At 39.9% G+C, this 22,868-nt stretch overlaps 1 protein-coding gene across 1 annotated transcript in view; it reads right to left on the bottom strand.

Moving 5' to 3' along the window:
• CSMD1 (CUB and Sushi multiple domains 1) overlaps positions 1-22,868 on the bottom strand; it is a 1,488,158-nt gene that overhangs the window by 696,938 nt on the left and 768,352 nt on the right. The window lies entirely within an intron of this gene.

The following is a 22,868-nucleotide window of genomic DNA, read 5'->3' as shown; positions in this document are numbered from 1 at the left end:
GGAAGCAAGCAGAGGGATGCCCTTGAAGTTGAGTGCTGAGGGCACAACCGTGGATAGCAAACACCCCGGGAGATCAAGAATGAAGAGGTCACAGATGAGCGTTGGGTTGAACAGCGTAGAGATGGTTGATGATGAGGAGGACAGTTTTAGTTGAAGAGTGGGTGTGAATGCCTGGTGGGCGGATGTAAAAAGCACTAGGGAGGAGATGCCGCGCATAGAACACTCTTTGGAGAGTTTTGCTGTAAAGGCGTGTAAAGAGATGGGGCAACATCTAGCAAGGGGAAATGGGGTCAAGAGAGATTCTTAAATGAGAGAAATAAGAGCCTGCTTGGATGCTCAAGGCGGGGAACCATCCAGGTGAGAAGCAAACACTGGTGGCTTAGAGCAGAACAACGGCTAAAGCAGTGTACCTGGAGGAGACGGAGTTGATTGCACACAGTGATAACCACCGCTTCACATCTCCATGACTCGTGGCTTCACCACCACTGTCTGTCATAAATTCACCTGGACTAACCTCATAGTTCTTATTGCTGTCCAGTCACCTTCCTTAAGCAGGGGGACTCTGCTCTGTTGTACTCCCACCCTCCTGATGCTCCGTGTACCCTTCATTCTGTCCCCCTGCCCTCACCCTTCTTCAATCGCTGGGACTGTCTACTGTCTTTTCAGGAATCCTTTGTCGGTTGTCAACAGCATCTTCTATACCCCCTGTAGCCTCCCATAGTCTGAGCGCTCCTATCCCTTGCTGCTTAGCCTCTGGGGACCTGCCACCTCCAGCCCTCTCAGAGTTGTGGTGGTACTTCGTTTACTCTCACTCGCCTCTACCACAGTAGCGGTGGGACAGGTGTCCTCCTTGCTCTGCATTACTGACCTCAGACTACTCTCCCTCCCAAACAACCCTCATCTCGGCTTCTCAGGCCACCAGCTTACAGCATCCACTGACTGCAGTGTCCTTGCCACCTGCCGACACCTGACCCGCTCCACCTCATCCTCAGTGACTTGATCCTGGTGTAGAGCCACACTCTCCACACTTCTGCTCAATTCTTGGTGACTTCAGTATCTGTGTACATGACGTTCCCAACAGTCACAACGCTCAGCTTCTTGAACTCCTTCTCTACGATGGTCCCCTCCAGTTGGCCTTAGCCATCCTCACCGTTGTACCAGAGGACTTGTCTTTGCCAATGGCTGCCATCCCTACATCGTCTAAATTTGATGAATTCTTCTCTTTGCCCTCTTTCCAGCTCACTTCTTCCTACCTGCTGATCCCTCAAAATTTTTTACCCCACTAGTATCTAATCCTTGGACCCAACTAGCTGTTCACTTTTCACTCTTTCAGTGTCCCCACCTTCGTTATGCCCTCACTCTCATGCTTATGCTTAATATTATTCTTATGCAGTATGATTGCTTTCTCATTTCCTTTACTTTTATTGCCCTCTTGTTCTCTCTTCTTCACTTCCTTACTTTTAAATCTTTTTTCTTCCCATTTTCCTTTGTTTCTCCACTATCACATAAAGCTTAATTTGCCATACGTGTTTTCTTGGTCCAGTGCAAGTAGTGTGGAGTAGTATGGCCGCGTTCCCCTTCTTCGACCTATAATTAGTGACTGCTACTCACAGCCCAAAGTATTACCTTTTTAGGGACCAACTAACAAGACATACCAAAGTGGCCTGTAACCAGTTCTTTTTTTGTTTTCTATTTTTTCCCTTGAGATAATGTGTCATTTAGAGTGTAAAACTCAGCATTTGAGAAATCAAGTGCATTTTACATGTTGATTCAAAAAGAAATAACCATATATAGCTAAATGGCGGTGTTTTTTGGGAGTTGAGGCATAAATTTGGAATTTTCTACTGATATCTGTGCTATCAGTAAAAAAAGGCCAGCCCTTAAAGAGATTTCAGGGCCATGATACACACCATTGTTGAGAAACAGAATTGTCATTTCAAATGCTCTCCCTTATAAAATAATGGCTGGGTTCATTTTATAGAAATTAATATCATAATACATCTTGTCATAATCTAGTCCCTCAGAAATCTTAGAGTAAATGGAAAACTAGTCATCTTTAATGAAATCCGTAATCGTACCTAAATATTTAAAAAGTCTTCCCGTGTTAATTTCTACAAATCATAGTTAACATATTAACACCAACGCAGCAAGATTCATTGATACTTAAGTTGATATGTATTGCTTTTACTGTACTCATTTATGTGAGAATAAATGACTTGAAATAAGTAATTCCTTATTCTTTTACATACTTTATTTCCTTTGAAAACAGTAAAAATATAAAATAGGAATATATTTTTTCAAGTCTGTAGAGTATCTTTGACATCAATTTCTTGATGAGTGTTTAGCCTTTAAGTTTTGAGATCTGTTTTATTTGGTTGGTTTTTTACAAACTATTAAATCACACTCTTAGGAGGATGTATATGAACATGGATTTTAAACAGTCAACAGCAATGACAGTGTTTAGAGGAAGGGAGAAATACAGATTGTGGTCAACATTCTGTGACAAACACGAGAGAGTAAGACATATGGAAAAACAGTTATTCAAACCAAAATGGAGTGCATTGAATATAAAACTGATTGTATCCTGAGACTTACCTATTATTCTTTAATTCTTGTATTTAGAACCTTTGTGAAGAAAAGTGTAAATGTCCACATAATTTACCTACAGAGCAGACCCTTGAAATTCATGACCTGAGAATGCAAGAATCACCAATACATTGATACTTTTATGGGACAGAATCTCTTTCATTAAATTATGTCTCTAAAAATTACTGTCTGTCATAAATATTTTTACAAGAGTTTCAGAAAGCTTGCTTCTAAGTCCTGTGTTTCCCATCCAGGGCCTCCTGTCACCAATCCACACCCTCACTAAAGCTGATCTCTCTCCAGGACTTTGCTTGTAAGTCAGGTTGACTGCCTGCAAACTGTCTTAGGGATCACTTTTCTTTTTCCATACAGAGCATTAAATGAACTTATTTGCATCAGAGAAAGGAATGTCTGCCAAAACCATCATTCCAAACTTTGAGTTGTGCCTTTACTTATCTTATGGATTACAATTTAGATGTGAGTAAACCACCAGTTACCATGACCAGCATGGTTGTGTTCTAGTCTTTAACAAGGGCTCTGCCTCTTGCACTTCCTTTTTTTGATGTCTGAGTTGATGGTCTTCTGCTACATTCTACAGCTTTCCACTTTACCTACCACCATCTTTACAGAGCCTTCATGCCTTCATGCTTCATGCCTTCATCCGCTCTTCTTTGTGTCCACACTCTTTCATCTATATTCCTGTTCCCATGCTTCTGTTTTGTTATTGTTCTTTTCTTTTTCTCATTGACCATTCTTAGACTGATTCTTCCTTCAAACTAATCTATTCTCTCATCTTCTAAGAGAAACCTCTTTATTAATCTAGGCTTTTCTGACCCTTGCTTAGCCTTCAGTTCTGTTGTGCGTTTAGCTGGTAAACTTGTTCCTCTATGTTGAGAGCTAAGACTACATGCCACCAAGTTTATCTTAAGGGATTAGGTGACAGGAGAGCTGAAGTCCATTATCGTAAATTGGCTAGGACTGCTACTTCCTGTCAAAATGAAGATACAGAGGACTACCATCACAAACCAGGATGCCAAATCCTGTTCTCACAAAGAATGGGGAACAGGGCAATAGAAATTCAAATTGAAAAAACAATAAACGTAGCATATAAAGTAGGCACAAGGTCTAGTAGGAGTGGGGGAAACTCCAAGCTGAAGTGGAAGTGCCTAGAATTTGTTTCCTTCAAGGCAGATTTTAAACTGCAATATACAAAAAAAGCCCAACATAGAGGCGTAAAGAGAGAACGATAATTGCATTCGGCTGAAAATATCTGTGAGATGCACTTAGGGGGTCCTGTTATTTGCCAGGTTAATGACGCTTCTGAGTCTCATGAAAAACCCAAAGAGCAAATTCCAAAAGAAGTGAAATGAAATGGCAAAATATTACTCCTTTGTTTTTAAGTCAGATTTCATGATGATGAATAGGTGGCCCAGAGTAAATCAAATGGGGAAAAATGACAAGAGAAGCTTTCAATTCATAACGTTCTAAGAAACAAATAAGTCCTGAAATATGTCCTGCAGAGACCATCACACTGTCCTCTGTGTTCTGCTGTCCTGAACAGAGAACTTTCTGAAGAACTCTGGCCTCTGGCAACGGAGTCAGGTGATTCTGCATTTCACTGGAGCCGCAGGGGACCCAGAAAGACCTTAGCTTTGCTGTAGTTACGTAACCATGATCCATGTTCAGAATTACTGATAACGTTCATAAGAAACTCAACTAAATGTGAGTCACTTAATACTGTTTTCTGCTTTTGAACAATTTTAGCTATTTCCATTTCTGCCTTATCAAAATTTTAGTAAAAAAGATTTTGGTTGAACTATGTATTAGGAATTAGTCTTCAAAAATTACAGCATGTGTTACGTTTAAAGCACACAAATGCAAATAAGTTCAAAAATGCAGGTAGTTCGTTCTGTCCTATCTTTAATATTTTAGGTATAAACAAAGTTTAATTAATTGCCATTTTCTTATGCAAACATTGTTTTGATTAAATTACTGAAAGTCAAATTTCAGTGAGCTCATTTTTCCTACTAATGATTCTGGTCACCAATTCCAGTATGTGGGGACCCTCCCGCCCACATCCAAACGATTCTCCAGCACCAGCTGGATGTCCTACAGTTCAACCCAATTCTGACACTGTCTACCCAGAGACGGCATCAGATCCGACAGGTTAAGGGCTCAGTCCTCCAAGACTCTCCCCCATCCTTTTAGACACACCAATAGCAAGTCCAGGCTGTCACCTGTGCTTCCGATCAGTTATAGATCAGAGGTTCCCATGGCCCCCTCCTTGGGTTTGATTAATTTGCCCATAGAACTCAAAATTTACTTACTGGTTTACCAGTTTATTATAAAAGAATATAATTTGGCAACAGCCAGATGAAAGAGATGTAAAGGGCAGGGTATGGGGAAAGGATGGGGAGCTTCCATGGCCTCTCTGGGGGCCACTCTCTCAGTACCTCCACATGTTCACCAATAAGGAGACTCTCTAGACCCTGTCCTCTTGAGTTTTCACAGAGGCTTCATTACATAAGTGTGATTGATTTAGTCATTGACCATTGACTCAACCTCTAGCCCTCTCCACTCCCCAGGTCAGGGGGTGGGACTGAAAGTTCCAAGCCTCTAATCAAGTGGTTGGTTCTCCTGGCAACCAGCCCCCAACCTTAGGTGTGTTCCAAAATCCACCTCATTAACATAACAAAAGACATCTCTGTTGCTCTCATTATGTAGACAAAATATATATTTCTTATTATGAATCACACAGTGTCACACCTATTTACATAGGCATAATATTTTCACTTTTTCTGGAAGGATACAAAACTTATATAACACATGATAACCAGGTATATATCATAAGGGATATCATTTCAGATTTTTTGTTTGGATTTTGATTGTTTTTAGAATCTTGCTAATTACTTAGCAAAATCTTGTATTGAGAGTTAGATGTGTGCTCAAAGTACATTAAGTTTACTATTTAATACTTTCTAATTTAGGTTACACTACTTATAACATAAAGGTTCTGGGATCTTAAGGTACCTGCCTCTCCTCTCTCTCTTTTCTTTTTTCTCCTAGTATCTATAAGAGAATCTCATGTACGACAAACTCCGTAGCTGAACCAATTCTACCCAACAGTGTTTTCTCCATGTTTCTCTTAAAATCGAATTCATCAGTTAAGCTGTTGATGGAATCTGTTATATTTTCTTGATAGTCTGGCATCCATTTGCTTTGATTCTTCATACTTCAGTCTTCTAACTCGGGGGTCCCCAGGCCGCGGACTGGTACCGGTTGGCGGCCTGTTAGGAACCAGGCCATGCAGCAGGAGGTGAGCACAGGCCAGCGAGCAAAGCTTCATCTGCCGCTCCCCGTCACTTGCATCACCGCATGAAGCATCCTCCTCGCACACACCCGTCTGTGGAAGAATTGTCTTCCATGAAACCGGTCCCTGATGCCAAAAAGGTTAGGGACCCCTGTCCTAACTGGAACTCTCCTTCCTGTGCTTAGACTTCCCTGCATACACAGTATATTTTTGCAATAGTATGTGTGCTGTTTGTCACTCTTTCATGGGCCCCCAAAAAGAAAATAATACATATTTTTTTAAGATTTTATTTTAAAAAGTACCACCTTTTTGGTAAAATTACTACTACTAATTTACTCTGGTAAGTATTTGATAACTATAATTAGACACATAGCTCAGAAGCACCTAATATACCATTTTACTTTCAGATAGCAAGACAGAATTTTCAAGTAGCATAATGTGAACTGAAATTAAAATACCTGCTTTAAAATTAAATCCCATCTATTATTTGCACTTTAAAATGAGGGAAGTTGAGCATTACAAAACAATTCAAAGTGCATATCTACAAGGAATAGTACACAAAGGTAAAGTAAAGTAGTGAACAAATGAAGCAAGTAACTCCTGGCTTTTGCTATAAAATGAGAGTTCTGTAATTTCAGATCACTTAATTGAAAAAAACAACTCAGTACTTGTTAGAAATTAAAATGGCTCCTAAATGCAGAAAAAAATCAACTGTATGTCTAAACAACATAGAAAAAGCATGAGCCTTTTTCTAGGTATTTTGTGGCATCATAGTTTTTGCTTTTGTTTTGTCCTCCTGATTCTGGGAGCTCTGTAGAAGCAGCAGAGCTGAATGAGCTCCCTTCTCGGGGGCAGGTGTTGGGGCATGTAAGGGCTCACCTGAAACGTTCTGGGTTTCTTCGACATTGGTTTTCGACAGAAAAAATTCTCCATTTGTTATCAACCCCAAACAGTAATCGCAGCAAAAAGAAATTCAGGATAATACACTAAATAAATACGCGTGTATATCTATCTATAGAGAATTTGGGTGGGGGGAATCACTGGGATGGCTTAAAAACATGAAAAAGAAAAAATAACGCAGGCAGAGATGATCCAAGGTACGTGGAACACTGGGAAAAGTATATTTGGTAATTTCAAACACAAGGATTACTCTTACTCAAAAAGGATGGATTAGAAAAACATGGCTGAAGTTGAAAAGTGAAAGTGGCACATGAAACATGTGAGAATAAGACATCTGAATTAGCCACTGTTCTGTGCTCCCTGAAGCTGATATGCAAATATCAGACCCCAACTGCGTATCATGATGACTTGTGATGGAAAAGAAAATATGGATCTAAGCTGTATCCTCAGGGTTAGGCTTGATTTAAGGAGGCGTTCTGTGTGACAGATCACCGTGACCTCGGCAGCTTCCGTGGGTCAGGAGGCTGGGCAAGGCTTCGCTGGGTCCCACAGGGCCCCATGATGCAGCAGTCCCGCCATCGGTGGCTCTGTGATCTTATCTGAAGCTCTAGGTTCTCCTCAAAACTCTGTTGCTGGCAGATCTCAGTTCCTTGTGTGTCCTTTAGTCCTTCTGGTTAGACCCAAACCCTCAACTACCTAACAGCTGCCTGTGGCCCCATGCCACGTGGGCCTCCCCACCACAAGGCAGTGTGCTTTCTCAGTCACCAGGACAGCACCTCTGCTGCTGCTTTCTGTGACCAAGACTCAGCGGAGAGGTCGGGCTGCCCAGAATTAACTCCTGGTGAATAACCTCAAGTCAACTAATTAGGAACCTTTATTGCATGTGCAAAACCTCTTTCCCTTTGCCGGGTAACATGGCATCATCATGGGAGTGACATCAGCATGGCTGGTTAGAAGTGGGCTACGCGTCCTGCCTGTACTCAAGGGAAGGGGATTCTAGGAGGCATGGGGGTCATGCTGGAAGGTCTGGCTACCGACGTGTTCCAACAAGGCTTCTAAACTTGAGACTGTAGCACTAGGAGAAATCACGTGATCTTTGTGGAGATGAGAAGACTGGGTTTAAAGAATAAGTTCTTTGATTGCCTGGGGACAAGAGGAGTAGCTAGAGAGATTATAAAAGAGAGCAAGGAAGGTTTTAGGGGTGGTGGGTATATTCATTATCTTGATTGAAGTGGTTTCATGGATCTACACGTGTCATTTTTTCGTCTCCTCTCACCATAATTATTTGGAGATTCATTCGTGTGTGAGCTTTAATAATTCATTCCTTTTTTATTGCTGAGTAATAGTCCATTGTATGGATCTACAGTAATTTATCCATTCACCTGTTGATACACACCTAAGTTGTTTCCAGTTTTTGGCTATTACAAATAAAGCTCCTAGCTACGTTTTAAAAAAAGTTCTGTGGCTAAGATATTTTGTCCTTCTGCAGAAACAGGGTGAGTTAATAATAGCAGCTAACATTTGTGAATATCTATCCTAAACATCAAGTTGATGTAAAGTTGAAGGCTTAATGTACACTGACTCAATTAATCCACCCAATCCTATAGAATAGATTTTACTGTTATCCTAGTTTTACACATGAAGAAACAGAGGAAAGAAGCTTAAGAGCTTGTCTGAGTCATCCAGTTGGTCAGTTGATGCTAATCAAGACATACATATATTTAGTTCACAGGTACTTTTTCCTAACTGTACATGATACATTATTTTTAGAAATTCTCCTCCTGGCTTCAAATCAATGTCTATAGATTTGCCTTATACTTTACACTTCTTTTCAAATACACCTATGCATTCTAAATATGAAAGTGGATTCACAAGAGGCCTTCGTTAAGTTGCACTATAAAATTAGACACTGAACTTTTACTTCTTTTAGTTTTAAACTTTGTATCTTCATGCTACTTATTTAAAATAACTGAACATCAGAATCTCAATTTTTAAATGCATAGAGAAGTGTTGATGAGAATTTCAGGAAGAGTTACCATTTCAACCAGCTTTAACCTTGAAGAGACTTTTTTCCCTTCCAAAAAAAAAAAAAAAAATCGTCTGATTATTCCAGGAGACAGAGGATATTTCACTTACCCGTTGCTAAGGTCACACAACCTCACTGACCATGAAAATCTGTATTTCTGTCTATTGGAAATAAAACTAGTAAGGCTTCAATTCCTGACAATGATGAATTCAAACACTGAGTTCCCAGATGCTTGCTCAGAGGAATCCGTCCATCAGCAGAGATGAGGTCTCTGCATGTGCCGTTTTAAATGACATCGGTCTCTAGTTATTACTTTCTTAAAAATCCAATTTTTTTCCCTGTGACAATTCTGCTAAAATATGATAAAGTTAGTGACATGACCAAACAGATTGCACTCCCAAAGTACATAAATCAACTCTCTAGCGCTCAGAGTTGAGTCCTAAAAATCATTCTTTTTTAATAATTTGCTTGGAAAGCGAGGTATGCATATATATACCCAATGGAGCTTCTGGGGCTTCTTGCAAGTATTTCATTCCCTTCCACTAAGTACTTGAGTTGATCCGCCAAAGTCATTGTTAATTTTTCTTGCTTCATTGAGGATCACCCGTTCACTAGTGACCACAGCAGCCTTCCCTGATATCTGAATCACCAGCCAGGCCTACTCCGTGCACCTACTTCTTCAAAAGGAGAAATAAAAATAGACTTTTCCTAGATTAAAATCGATTTTGTTTTATTCCTAAAGGACTATTCTTTTATATACATAATAATAAAGGTGTGGGAGGGCAAGTTTAGATGGCCTTGTGAAGAATGAGATGGGAATTTAATTGTGTTACAATCATGCCACTGTAATAACTAAATCTCTGGAGTGCTGGATGCCAGACTGAGCACTTTGAGTCCATTTTCTTGGTTCATCTTCATGCTTCTCTCATAACCTCGCTGGGATGCAGTGGAAAGTTCTGCTCAGTCAGTGTAAATTAAATTACTCTAATTTTTACTTACAGTGTGTGCCCTCTTTATAGTTTTCAAGGGCACATTCTTTTTTTTTTTAATTTAATTAATTTATTTTTGGCTGCGTTGGGTCTTCGTTGCTGCACGCGGGCTTTCTCTAGTTGCGGCGAGCGGGGGTACTCTAAATTGTGTGCGGGCTTCTCATTGCGGTGGCTTCTCGTTGTGGAGCATGGGCTCTAGGCACGTGGGCTTCAGTAGTTGTGGCACGCGGGCTCAGTAGTTGTGGCTTGTGGGCTCTAGAGAGCACAGGCTCAGTAGTTGTGTCGCATGGGCTTAGTTGCCCCGTGGCATGTGGGATCTTCCTGGACCAGGGTTCCAACCCGTGTCCCCTGCATTGGCAGGCGGGTTCTTAACCACTGCGCCACCAGGGAAGCCCGAAGGGCACATTCTGAAACAATGCTCCAAAGTGAGTATTACTGTCATTTCCGTTTTGCAGACAGTGGATTGGAGACTCATATAGACGAAGGTACTTCCCAGAGATCAAGCACCTCATAATATAGTGCAGACTGCACCCTCGTTCTGCCCACTGGGGGCTCTTTTCTATAACTTTGCTATCTGCCATTTTTGTTTACAGTGCATGCCATGATATCCTATTATAGGTTATTATTATTTTTTTTACTATTCAGATGTTTGGTTTCCACCTAGATGTGTTGACACAGAAGTCTTTGTAATTTATAGTTCTGCTTTTTATTCAAAGCCAATAAACCAATTAGTAATTTAAATTGATAGGAATAATCATGTACCAGTTTTTAATTTTTCATATATTTCCCTACTTTTGTCTGTTAGGTTCCATGTGCACAGGGTCTGGGTAGAATTCGCTGGTTTTATCCTTGGGTGGCCGTTATTTTGAATTACTCTGAATGGAGAAACACTGGCTTTAAATTTCTTTATCTTTGCTTACAGTTGCACATAGTAGGCACTCACGAAATACTAAAACAATGTCCTCAAAGGATTTCTCTCCTATTGAGGAAAAGTAGTATAAAAAGAGAGAGTTTTTAATAAGTCACAAAAGTATCGTCAGTAGAGCAGACTATTTTGTGTTAATTGCAAAAAATGGGAAAACAAGACTTCCAAGGAAAGTAGAAATTTACAAGCCACCAGAGTGAATAATGGAGAGTTGATTCCATTAAAAAATGGCAGCTTAATCACTTATTTAACTTTTGTGATTAAAATAATGCTGAAATGGGGGCTTCCCTGGTGGCGCAGAGGTTGAGAGTCCGCCTGCCAATGCAGGGGACACGGGTTTGTGCCCCGGTCCGGGAAGATCCCACGTGCCGCGGAGCGGCTGGGCCGGTAAGCCATGGCCGCTGAGCCTGTGCGTCCAGAGCCTGTGCTCCACAACGGGAGAGGCCACAACAGTGAGAGGCCTGCGTACCGCAAAAAAATACAAAAAACTAGAAATAGCTGGAATGAAAAATCACTATGACATTCATCTGTAAAATGTAACAGTGATCCTTGTGGCCAAGGGTTCTTTTAGAAAGCTAATTGATTGAGTAAACTAATGTTGACTATTGGTAGTTTCTTCCAATTCTTGGAATGCTTTTGGTGCATTTAGGAAATTTTATGTTTTCACTTTTCACATCAAGTTTGTGAAACAAACACTATTCGTATTATATTCCCATTTATGATAATAGCCATCTGGTACTGTATTTTTGAGAACTGGTTCATCTTACTACTTTTAAAAAGATAATTTTAAAACCAAGTATTTAGCTAACTTTTTACTGTTTTCTCAATCTGAATCTTAACACTTTTTTTTTTGCTCATTTCTCGTTAGCATGGTTTTGATTTCAAATTCTCTCTTAAATTGAATGTAATTTTATGGGTGTTCTAGGTAGTAGTAGCTATAGTCATCAACATCATCTTTATTTATGTTCCATGCAGGCAGGAGATGTGTGTGTTACTTTTACTACTGTCTCTAGGATCTACAACAACCTCTGACAGAGACGCAAGATTAGAACCTGGTTCTTCCTAGAACTGAAGTTAAAAAATAGTCGATATTGGCAATGCACAATGAGGGAGAGAGAGTTTAACATCTGCTTAAAATTGAGTGATCAGGATGATAGTAACACCAACCAATCATAGGGATTTTTTTTTCATTTAAGTGTTAACTAATAGTAATACTGACATGGTTATCCAAAATCGAACTTAGGGTGGGTGTACTGATAGAATGTTCTAGAATGAGAAGTGGACAATCTCATTGGAAGACTTGAAATTAGTTTTGAATCTCTAATGGAGACATTGACAAGCTAGATGATCCTCCAACAGAGGCTTCAATAATGGTGATACTTAGAATCATGCCATCAAGAAAAGTTTAAAAGAAACCCGAAGTTCAACAAGTAGAAGATTTCAGTTGAATAGGGCAGTGTTAGGTGAAAAAGTTGGGGATAAATAGTCTGTGAATATTCCAGTTATATTCTGTGTTTCAAATGTAAGAAGTAGGACAAAATATGCAAGTTAGAGGGAGAGACTTTTTAGCTCAATATGAAGATTAATAATGCACTCTGTATGACAGACTCTAGGTCCATCCACCTCACTACAGATAACTCAATTTCGTTTCTTTTCATGGCTGAGTAATATTCCATTGTATATATGTGGCACATCTTCTTTATCCATTCATCTGATGATGAACACTTAGGTTGCTTCCATGTCCTGGCTGCAATGAACATTTCGTTACATGACTCTTTTTGAATTATGGTTTTCTCAGGGTATATGCCCAGTAGTGGGATTGCTGGGTCATATGGTAGTTCTATTTTTAGTTTTCTAAGGAACCTCCATACTGTTCTCCATAGTGGTTGTATCAATTTACATTCCCACCAGCAGTGCAAGAGTGTTCCCTTTTCTCCACACCCTCTCCAGCATTTATTGTTTCTAGATTTTTTGATGATGGCCATTCTGAGTCTGTCATACAAAGTGAAGTAAGTCAGAAAGAGAAAAACAAATACCGTATGCTAACACATATATATGGAATCTAAGAAAAGAAAAAAGTCATGAAGAACCTAGGGATAAGACGGGAATAAAAACACAGACCTAGGGCTTCCCTGGTGGCGCAGTGGCTGAGAGTCCGCCTGCCAACGCAGGGGACACGGGTGCGTGCCTCGGTTCGGGAAGATCCCACATGCCGCGGAGCTGCTGGGCCCGTGAGCCATGGCCACTGAGCCTGCGCGTCCGGAGCCTGTGCTCCACAACGGGAGAGGCCACAACAGTGAGAGGCCTGCGTAAAAAAAGACACAGACCTAGTAGAGAATGGACTTGAGGATGTGGGGAGGGGAAGGGTAAGCTGTGACAAAGTGAGAGAGTGGCATGGACATATATACATTACCAAACGTAAAATAGATAGCTACTGGGAAGCAGCCGCGTAGCACAGGGAGATCAGCTCGGTGCTTTGTGACCACCTAGAGGGGTGGGATAGGGAGGGTGGGAGGGAGGGAGACGCAAGAGGGAAGAGATATGGGAACATGTGTATATGTATAACTGATTCACTTTGTTATAAAGCATGAAACTAACACACCATTGTAAAGCAATTATACTCCAATAAAGATGTTAAAAAAAAAGATTAATAATGCAAACTAAAGTAAAGGATGATTTGGGGGGAATAATGGCTTTCCCCCTACTTTTGGAGTATAAGCTGAGGCAGGATGGAGGCTCTTGTGCAAAAGGCATAGCTGTAGCCAGAGCTGCTAAGCCAAGGGCCAGGACCCTGTGAAATGCTGCTAGATGTGCACAAGGTCGTAGCACATCACAGGGCTTCAGACACAGACCATGCACTGAGTTGTACATATTTGCAAATTTTGAATGTTATATACATGTTATTAATACAATTTTCTTAAAGCTCAAAGTAAATTTGTGTAGTTTGGCATTATATATTTTAATCAGTGGATATCTAAATTAGAATTATGATTGTGGGTTAAAACAAACAAACAAAAAAAACCTCTAAAAGTGTCAGCCCTAAAAAATTGGAAACCAACTCTAATACCCCTTCTAATGCTAAGATTTGGTGACTTTTGTGACCAGCAATTTAACTGATGTATGAACTATGTGAAAGTTTACAAGAGTGTAGAAACCACCGTGAAACACAGAAGAATAATGAAAAAGTAATGGGTAAATACAGAATTCGGTCTTTACTATGAAAGAATGTCAAAGGTTTGAGTTTGTTTGTGTTTTGTTTTTCTTCCCATATACTTAATCAAAAATGTAGGCTTTCGGTTGGGAGCCAAAGAGCGGAAGTCTGGTTAAATCAGTCAGAACGTACATTCGATGATGCTTTGATTTGCTGGCTGACGTGTTTTTAAGTTAATATTGAGGATAGTTCAAGGTCAAGTTCATGAGATATTTAAAACTATGCAGTATAAAACTTTTCCAAGCAAAAAGCTTATTGAAATTCTATTGTATTTCCATTATGTAGATAAAAACCCAATTTAAGCCATTCTGTCGATACATTCTCTCAATAGAGTGATGAACAGTAACAGGTAGCCCAGCGAAGTTCCTTTTTAATACCTGGTTTCACATCAACTATTAACAGTTAGCATTTGTCTTGGAATGTCACCCTAACTCTCATGAACTAAAGAATTGGGGTCACCATTTAGTAAATACACACACACACACACTTTATCCTGAAATAATGAGGCACATTTGCATTTTGATTGAGTGATAAAGCATACATCTCCACTTTTTGCATGTATGTAATTTTTTTCATTCAATCAGTAATTTGTTGAATGCCTACTGTGTTCAGGAAAATAGGCATTCTTGTTAGGACAGAAATATAAAATACAAGTTTATGTTGCTTAATCATAAACTATTATTCTCTCTCAAAATATTTGTGCATGACAGTTTTCAAGGATATTTCTGTTAAAGGGACAGTAAGATGCTATTTGGCATTTTAATCACCTCCTTGAGCACTGCCATTCTGGAACATCTGTCTCACCATTTGGCTAATAGATCCTGTGTCTTCCCCCCTCCAAGATTCAAAGTGACAGAAGCATTTAGTTCCTTCGTGAAGCCTCTTTGAGGGCTTAGGCATGTTGAGAAAACATTAAGGGGGGCAAGCTGTTCATAATAGGTCTTTTTTTAATAGTGAAGAAAGTGTTCATAAAAAATGGAGGTAGAGCTATAATATCAAAGAAACACAGGGTCCCTGGGAGCACAGCTTTGAATGACCCCGAAATGCATCTCTTTCAGTGTCTCACCCCATGTTTCCATCTCCAAGGACGCATGGCAGACCACCATCACTGTGTTTGCACTTGTAAACTCTACTGTGGCTCTTAGTACCTTGAAAGGCTCATCTGATCCTTAGAAATTTCTTCCCATAAATGAGTCAAAAATGTCCCTTTCCTTTTACTCCTTGGACTGCAGTTTCACCACCAGATCCTCTTGGGACAAATCTAAACTTCCATACGAATGGCAGCACGCACGTGTTTAAAAGCAAGCAAAGGGCTTTACAGTCACCGTAATTTCATTCCTTATAATAATTTCCAAATAAAGGCAAGTAAGAGATTTACAAACAGAGCTATAGTAGTTCTAGAAAGCAAACCAATAGGCAGTGATCTCATGGTGTGAGACTAGATACAGTATTAAAATTAAGCTGTGTGCTTTAATAACTTTACATTGGTATCTCTATCTGATGTTGTTGAATTTTAAAAAATGCATTTATTTGGTAATTTCTGTGCCATTTAACTTTTTAAGCAGGGATGTAATGGTGACATTCTAGTTCTCATGGAGATTTGGTTTTAAGGGGAGATAAAACAGATATGGTAATAGAAGTGAGCAGGGATGCTAGGGTTATGGGGGAGCTAGTATGAATAGGGACGATCTCTGGGGTGATGTGCTTGAGTCGTAGCCTGTCAAGAAGTCATCCCCAAATAACCTGGGAGCACAGAACTGTCCTCAGAGGGAGCAGCTGTTGCAGAGGTCCTGAGGGAGAGCTGAGCGAGTGACTCAAAATCACACACACCCACAAAGACACACACACTACTGTAATGTGTGTGGGGTGTGAATAGGTCAGGATTGGAGGAAGTGGTAGGAGGAAAATGTGGAGATACAAGTGAAGATCAGAGCACATATTTCTAGAAAACTCTCCTGGATCCCTCATCTGATAGAGAAACAATACCCCAGAAAGGGTAAGGAAATCACGTGAGGTCACGAATCTAAGCAGTGGAGCATTCATGAGATGATTTCACCAATGGTAATTTCTCCCCCTCGAAGCAGGTTGTTTCTACTCTAACCTGCTTCACGATGTATCTTCAGGTATTAGCTCAGAGTCTTGGTTAGTAGGGTTCAACATGTATTTTTTAAGTAAGTGAATGGATGAATAAATAATGCCTATTTAAACTTTTAGTTTTAAAAGTATTTGACAACCACTCATCTCTGTTTCTCTGAATTTGGCATTCTCAGATTACACATAGTGGGATTATAGTACTTGTGTATTTCTGTCCGATTTATTTCACTTAGCATGATGCCCTCAGGACCCACCCATGTTGTCGGAGATGATAGGATTCCCTTCTTTTGTATGGCTGAGTACAGATGGGTAATTGCCAGAGATGGAGGTTGGGGGGTGGGAGAAACAGCTGAAAGTGGTCCCAAAGTACAAACTTCCAGTTGTAACATAAATAAGTTCTGATTTCTAATTTTGTGTTAATTTCTTGACAGCAAAGTGACTCAGTTATACATATATATATTCTTTTTCATATTCTTTTCCATTATGGTTTGCAACAGAAAATTGAATATAGTTCCTTGTGCTATACAGTAGGACTTGTTGCTTATCCATCCTATGTATACTAGTTTGTATCTGCTAATCCCAAACTCCCAATCCATCCCTCCCCACCTCCTCTCCCCCTTGGCAACCACAAGTCTGTTCACTATATCTGTGAGCCTGTTTTTGGTTTGTACATTTGTCTTGTATTTTAGACTCCACATATAAGTGATATTATATGGTGTATGTCTTTCTCTTTCTGGCTTCCTTCGCTTAGTATGATAAACTCTAGGTCCATCATATGGCTACACATGGCATTATTTCATTCATTTTAATGGTTGAGTCATATTCCATTGTATATATGTACCACATCTTCTTTATCCATTCACCTGTTGATGGACATTTAGGTTGTTTCCATGTCTTGGCTATTGTAAATAGTGCTGCTGTGAACATAGGGGTGCATGTATCTTTTTGAATTATAGTTTTGTCTGGATATATGCCCAGGAGTGGGATTGCTGGATCATATGGTAGCTCTATTTTTAGTTTTTTGAGGAACCTCCATACTGTTCTCCATAGTGGCTGTATCAATTTACATTCCCAACTGGTGTCCTTTTAAGAGAAGGAGATTAGGACACAGACACACACAGAGGGAAGACCATGAGGAGATACAGGAAGACAAATCAAGGAGAGAATCCTCTGGAGATACGAACTTCGCTGGCATCTTAATCTCTGTTTTCTAGAACTCCAAGGAAATAAATTCCTGTTGTTCTAGCCATCCAGCTCTTTGTTATAGCAGCCCTAGCAAACTAATACACATTACAATAAAAACTATGCTATGATGACTCCATAGAGCTCTAACCACCATTATTAGTGATATTAATAACAAGAGTATCACACTCAATTCTAGGGATGTCGGGCATGGTGTCAGTTTGGAATACATAAGGCTTATTCTTTATTTCATGATGTTGTCATTTATTCGAGAGCATGATTGTACTGTGTTTATTTTCTTTTTTCATTCCCAATGCCTAACAAATGCCCCAGAACACGGCAGACTATTAACTTACAAACTTTTTTTTTCATAATGAGTGGAAACTTGTCTCTGATTGAAATCACATCAGGAATCCCAAATATTAAAACAAATAATAATAAAAGCTGGTCTGTTTGAAGCAAGGGTGATGTAAAACCTGTGTTGTATTAGGATTCTCTTGGGAAAGAGCCAACAAGATTCATGTATGTATATAGAAAAAGTTGGAGGAATTGGCTTCCATGATTTTGGAGGCTTGGTAAGTCCAGATTTGCAGAATAGGCCAGCTGTCTGGAGACCCAGGGCAGAGATACTTTTTGAGGAGGTGGAAGGAAAAGGCCTAAGGCAGTAACTATTGATATCAACGCTCAAAGTATCACTAATAAATATGCAATAGCCCTGGTATGGTATATAAATATGAATAACTGTATATCCATCTGTGTACTTTTCAAGTGGCAGAAAAACCAACACCTGGTTACACAGGTTAGGGTAAAGCTTGTGGGAACAGAACTCCTTATACCAACAGAGAAGGAAGCTGTGGTTTCTTGGCCTGGGAAGGATGCAGTCTGAGAGGGTGAAGACACAGCTAATAAGCAGGAGAAAGCCACCCAGGACTTTGCAGGAGACACACACCTCACTCTTCCAGCTCAAGAACAGGCATCCCTGTGTCTACTTACGGTAGTATTTTCTCACAACCCACAGAGAAGCCCACAAACCCTAGAATATTAAGACTTTTAAACTGTCTGGCCAATCATTTCAAACATCAGTTTTTGTTATCTTGGGGGTCTACTCTGTTTTTTAAATTTTTTCTGTGTCCTCAGGGCCTCAAGTCATGTCTCTGCCATTCATCCTGAGACCCCAGGGGTGCATCTCTGCATACTTAGAAAGGCTTGCCCATCAGGGCAGAGACAGTCATTAACCATCAACATTCCTGCTACTTCAATGTCTCAGACCCTCCAGTGACTTAATATAGCATCCAGCCTGGGGCTCGGATGCAGACATGAGCTGGTTGCAATCTCATTTTCTTCTGCCATTGAAAAGATTCATCTATATGATGAAAGAATACTTCTAAGGGTTGAATAAGTTTTATGTCTGTGCACATCTATCCTGGAATAATTGGCCAATGTTTTCCTTCACCATAGCCCATGAAACTGATGTGAGGAGATTCTTTCTCTTGATGACTCTACCTTCAATATATGTATTTAATACAGAATGGGAGTCTGCTAAACGCTGACTCCATGTTTTTTTAAAAAAAAAAAAAAAAGCCCATGGATATAAATTCACCCATCCTGGTCTCCAAGAAGGGAATAACTTCATTTAAAGTAACTGATGAAGGACTTGTTATTGGTTACATTTTCCCTCATAGAACTTTATTTGTGCCAACATTAGTAGATTGGGACTTAAGCAAGGTGATATCTCATGAAAGAAAAACTTAAAGCACTGCTTTAGTCAACTTGTTAATATTTACATTTTAACTATTTTATATTTTAAAGTTTGCTTATGAGACTGTTTAAGCAACCCAGTAAACTGTGCAAACTTTACTACTGGGCTGTGAGAAGAAGTTCAGTATTTCTGGGTTATGAGACTGTATGACTTTAATTGAGAAGATGCTGTGATGTATTAGTGACAATAGCATCACCCATGAGTGAACAGATCCTGAATTGTCATGCGTGGCACTGTCCGAGAACAGTATTTTGAACCCTATTTCTCTTTCAATAGCAAACGCATTAGCATTCTAAACATATCCCGTGCCAGTCGAGATTTTAATTTGTCAGAGACTCGTTTCAAAGGAAACCCATAAGCAGCGCAGTGAAAATGATACAAAAATAAAGACATTTGAATTTTCCATTTCTGTAGTGAGCACAGAGGAAGATTAAAATTAAACATTTTCCTTCTGTCTGTTCCCTAAAATTAATTTTTAAGCATCTACATTGTGTGTTTTGCTGCCTTAATGAGATATTGACAAGGAATCCCCTGGATCTTTCCATATGGAATTCTAATGTGGTTCTGGTCACTGTTGGGGCAATTCCGAGAATCATTTGTCTGGATCAGGAAGACAAGTTTGCAACTGCTGTTAGTAATTCCAGAAGGAGACAGACGGCGCCTCCCAGAACGAACATGGCTCCACACTCCAAGGTCAGCTCGCCCGAGGAGCATAAGTAACTAACGTCACTCAAAACTTCTTTTTTTTTGTTTTTTGTTTTTTTTGCGGTATGCGGGCCTCTCACTGTTGTGGCCTCTCCCGTTGCGGAGCACAGGCTCCCGACGCGCAGGCTCAGCAGCCACGTCTCACGGGCCGGGGCACAAACCCGCGTCCCCTGCATCGGCAGGCGGACGCTCAACCACTGCGCCACCAGGGAAGCCCAAAACTTCTTTTTAATTTAACTTTTCATATGCTTTTGTGAAAATCTGTTACTCTTCACTGTGCAGTCTCCAGAGAAACTGGTTTTCTTAATTGTGAAAGCATTCGAGAAATAATATTTAATTTTTCATTCTCAGTGCTCTTAGTCATTCGATATTTGGCTTTCTTCTTGATCGTCCCTCACCCAGGTCTTGATCACCTACCAAGCTCACTCAGAGCCAACGGGCAAAAAGAGGCTGCTGTGTGCATCTTTGCTTCAACCCTGTATTGTCAATTTTATAACATTTCTTATCATTTGACCATAAGCCATCCATGGTCCACTTTATTATTAGGCTAGATGGAAGTGAACCTCTTAAAACATGGGTTCAGATGAAAGCACAGACATTATTCTCTCTCATGTTAAAATCGAGGAAATGGGCACAGATAATTAAAGTGGTTTGTTGAAAGTCAAATAGTTATTAGCAGAATTAGACTTGAAATCCAATTGTCTTGGTGAAAAAGAAAAGAAAAAACATGAACAAAACTTTTATTTTTCCTTGCACAGATTTTTTTCTTTAAGAGGAAAAGCCTTCAGGTTCTCAGTAGGTCTGTGTAAGTAGATGTGCACACATCAATCAGCGGCTTTTAAACTGGTTAAACTTCGTAGGCTAGTCAGAGCTGCTCCTTATAAAGAAATTATTCCCTGGTAAACTAAGTTTGGGAAACCACTTATTCAGTATTCCTCTCTTGGAGATGTAATATGGCATAATTACATTACATTCAAATTTCTGACGAATGCTACAGAAAGAGCTGAGTTTTTTTATCCTAATGTTTTGAGCCTATTTGATACCACCTTAAGTATTTCATGGAATACCTTTAGTTCTTCATTCTACACATACTTATTAAGCATGTTTTATGTGTGAGTCACTAATCTGAACACCTGAGGTTACAGCAAGGAAATACTGATAATCCCTAACTTCACATAATCCTATTTTAAGGCAGGCTGGGAGTATACAAGACAGACAAACAAGGACAGCAGGATGGAGACAAGGTTTCTGCAGAGAACCCGGATTCCTGGATGAGACAGAGGTTGACCTGTCTCAACCTGGCTATTAGATCGACGGCCATGCAAGGCCTCTCTGAAGGGATGACATTTAGACTAAGTTCTGAGTAACGAGAAGGACCTGGTTATGCAAAGATCATTGCAGACAGAGGAAATTCTAGAATATAAACTCTAAGGAGAGGGGCTTGCCCATGTGAGAAACAGAAAACCAGTGTAGCTAAATAATGGGCGAGGTCACGGCTGCCACTGTGGACAAGGGGGGGTCAGTGATGTGAATGGGGTCAGAGACAAGGCAAGATCTCATAGGGTTTTATAATCAAGAGCAAATAATTTGGTTTTAACCCGAGGAAGCTGTGTGTGTATGCTCAGGACGAAAGTGACATGATCTCATTTGTGTTAAACAAGGTCTTTCTGGCGAATATGGAGAAAGGGTTGCAGGATAATGAGAAATGTAGGGAGCCCAGTAAGAAATACCTGCACACAGGTCCACAGTGAGATGATGGTGGCTTGAACTAGGGCTGGGATGGAAGAGAGGAAAGTGGGAGGATGCTTTCTAGAAAGAGTAAGACTCGTTATCTAAGACATGGGAGGTTGGAGAAGAGGAGAAATCAAAGATAACTAGGGTTTGAGAAAAGCTGATAAAGATCACATTTGCTGTGTTCATGTGGGATTTATTTATTTAGAAAGTATATTTGAGTTACAATATTAGTTTCAGGTATACAGCATAGCGATTCAGTATTTTGGGGGATTATACTCCATTAAGTTATTAGAAGATAATGGCTATAATTCCCTGTGTTGTACAATATATCCTTGTTGCTTATCTTTTATACATAGTAGTTGGTATTTCTTAATCCCATACCCCTAATTTGCCCCTTCCCCTTCCCTCTCCCCTTTGGTAACCCCTAGTTTATTTTCAATGTCTGCGAGTCTGTTTCTGTTCTGCATATACATTCACTTGTATTATTTTTTAGATTCTACATATAAGTGGTGTCACACAGTATTTGCCTTTCTCTGAGTTATTTCACTAAGCATGATATTCTGTAGGTCCATCCATTTGCTGCAGAATTTCATTCTTGTTATGGCTCAATATTGCTAAGCATTAGTGAAATGCAAATCAGAACAATGAGGTATCACCTCACACCTGTCAGATGGCCATCATCAAAAAGTCTACAAATAACCAATGTCGGTGAGGATGTGGAGAAAAAGGAACCCTCCTCACTGTTGGTGGGGATGTAAATTGGGGCAGCCGCTGTGGAGAACAGTGTGGAGGTTCCTCAGACTAAAACTAGAGCTACCATATGATCCAGCAATCCCACTCCTGGGTGTATATATGGAAAAAATGAAAACACTAATCTGAAAAGATACATGCACCCCGATGTTCATAGCAGCACCGTTCACAACAGCCTACATATGGAAGCAACCCAAATGCCCATCACCAGGTGAACAAATAAAGAAGATGTGGTATATATACCTAATATGATTTATTTGGGTTTTATTATTTTTTACATTCCTTGTCAGAGGCTGTTGGAATATGACAATATGTTAACACAATTTTCTCAAAACTCACTATTCTATGCAAATCTAACAGATTCTTAATCATAGATGCGTTATAATTGTGAAGGCTGTGACAGGTGTTCAAAATCAAACATAAGCACATTGAGAAGAGCCATGAGAACTTACACAGCATTACAATTTATTTCTCCAGAAAGCAAGTGTGTCTTTTCTAGCCGGGAACGTCAGGATGGTATCCTGGTTAAACTTGGGTTGTCTTTGTAAATGTTAAGTGAGTTTCAATTAGGGCATTCCCAGGTACTGGCATATGGGCTGGTAGTACGCTGTACAGGATATAAATAAGCACTTTGTGGCATCACTTTTTGCCCGTTGATGTGCAGTACGTCACCCACAAATTCAGAGTTGTAGTCTTG

This window comes from Aethalodelphis obliquidens, unplaced genomic scaffold (genome assembly GCF_003676395.1).
Source record: "Aethalodelphis obliquidens isolate GAN/ISIS:26980383/991018 unplaced genomic scaffold, ASM367639v1 scaffold25, whole genome shotgun sequence".
NCBI lineage: Eukaryota > Metazoa > Chordata > Mammalia > Artiodactyla > Delphinidae > Aethalodelphis > Aethalodelphis obliquidens.
This window is presented reverse-complemented; position numbering and strand designations above follow the sequence as displayed.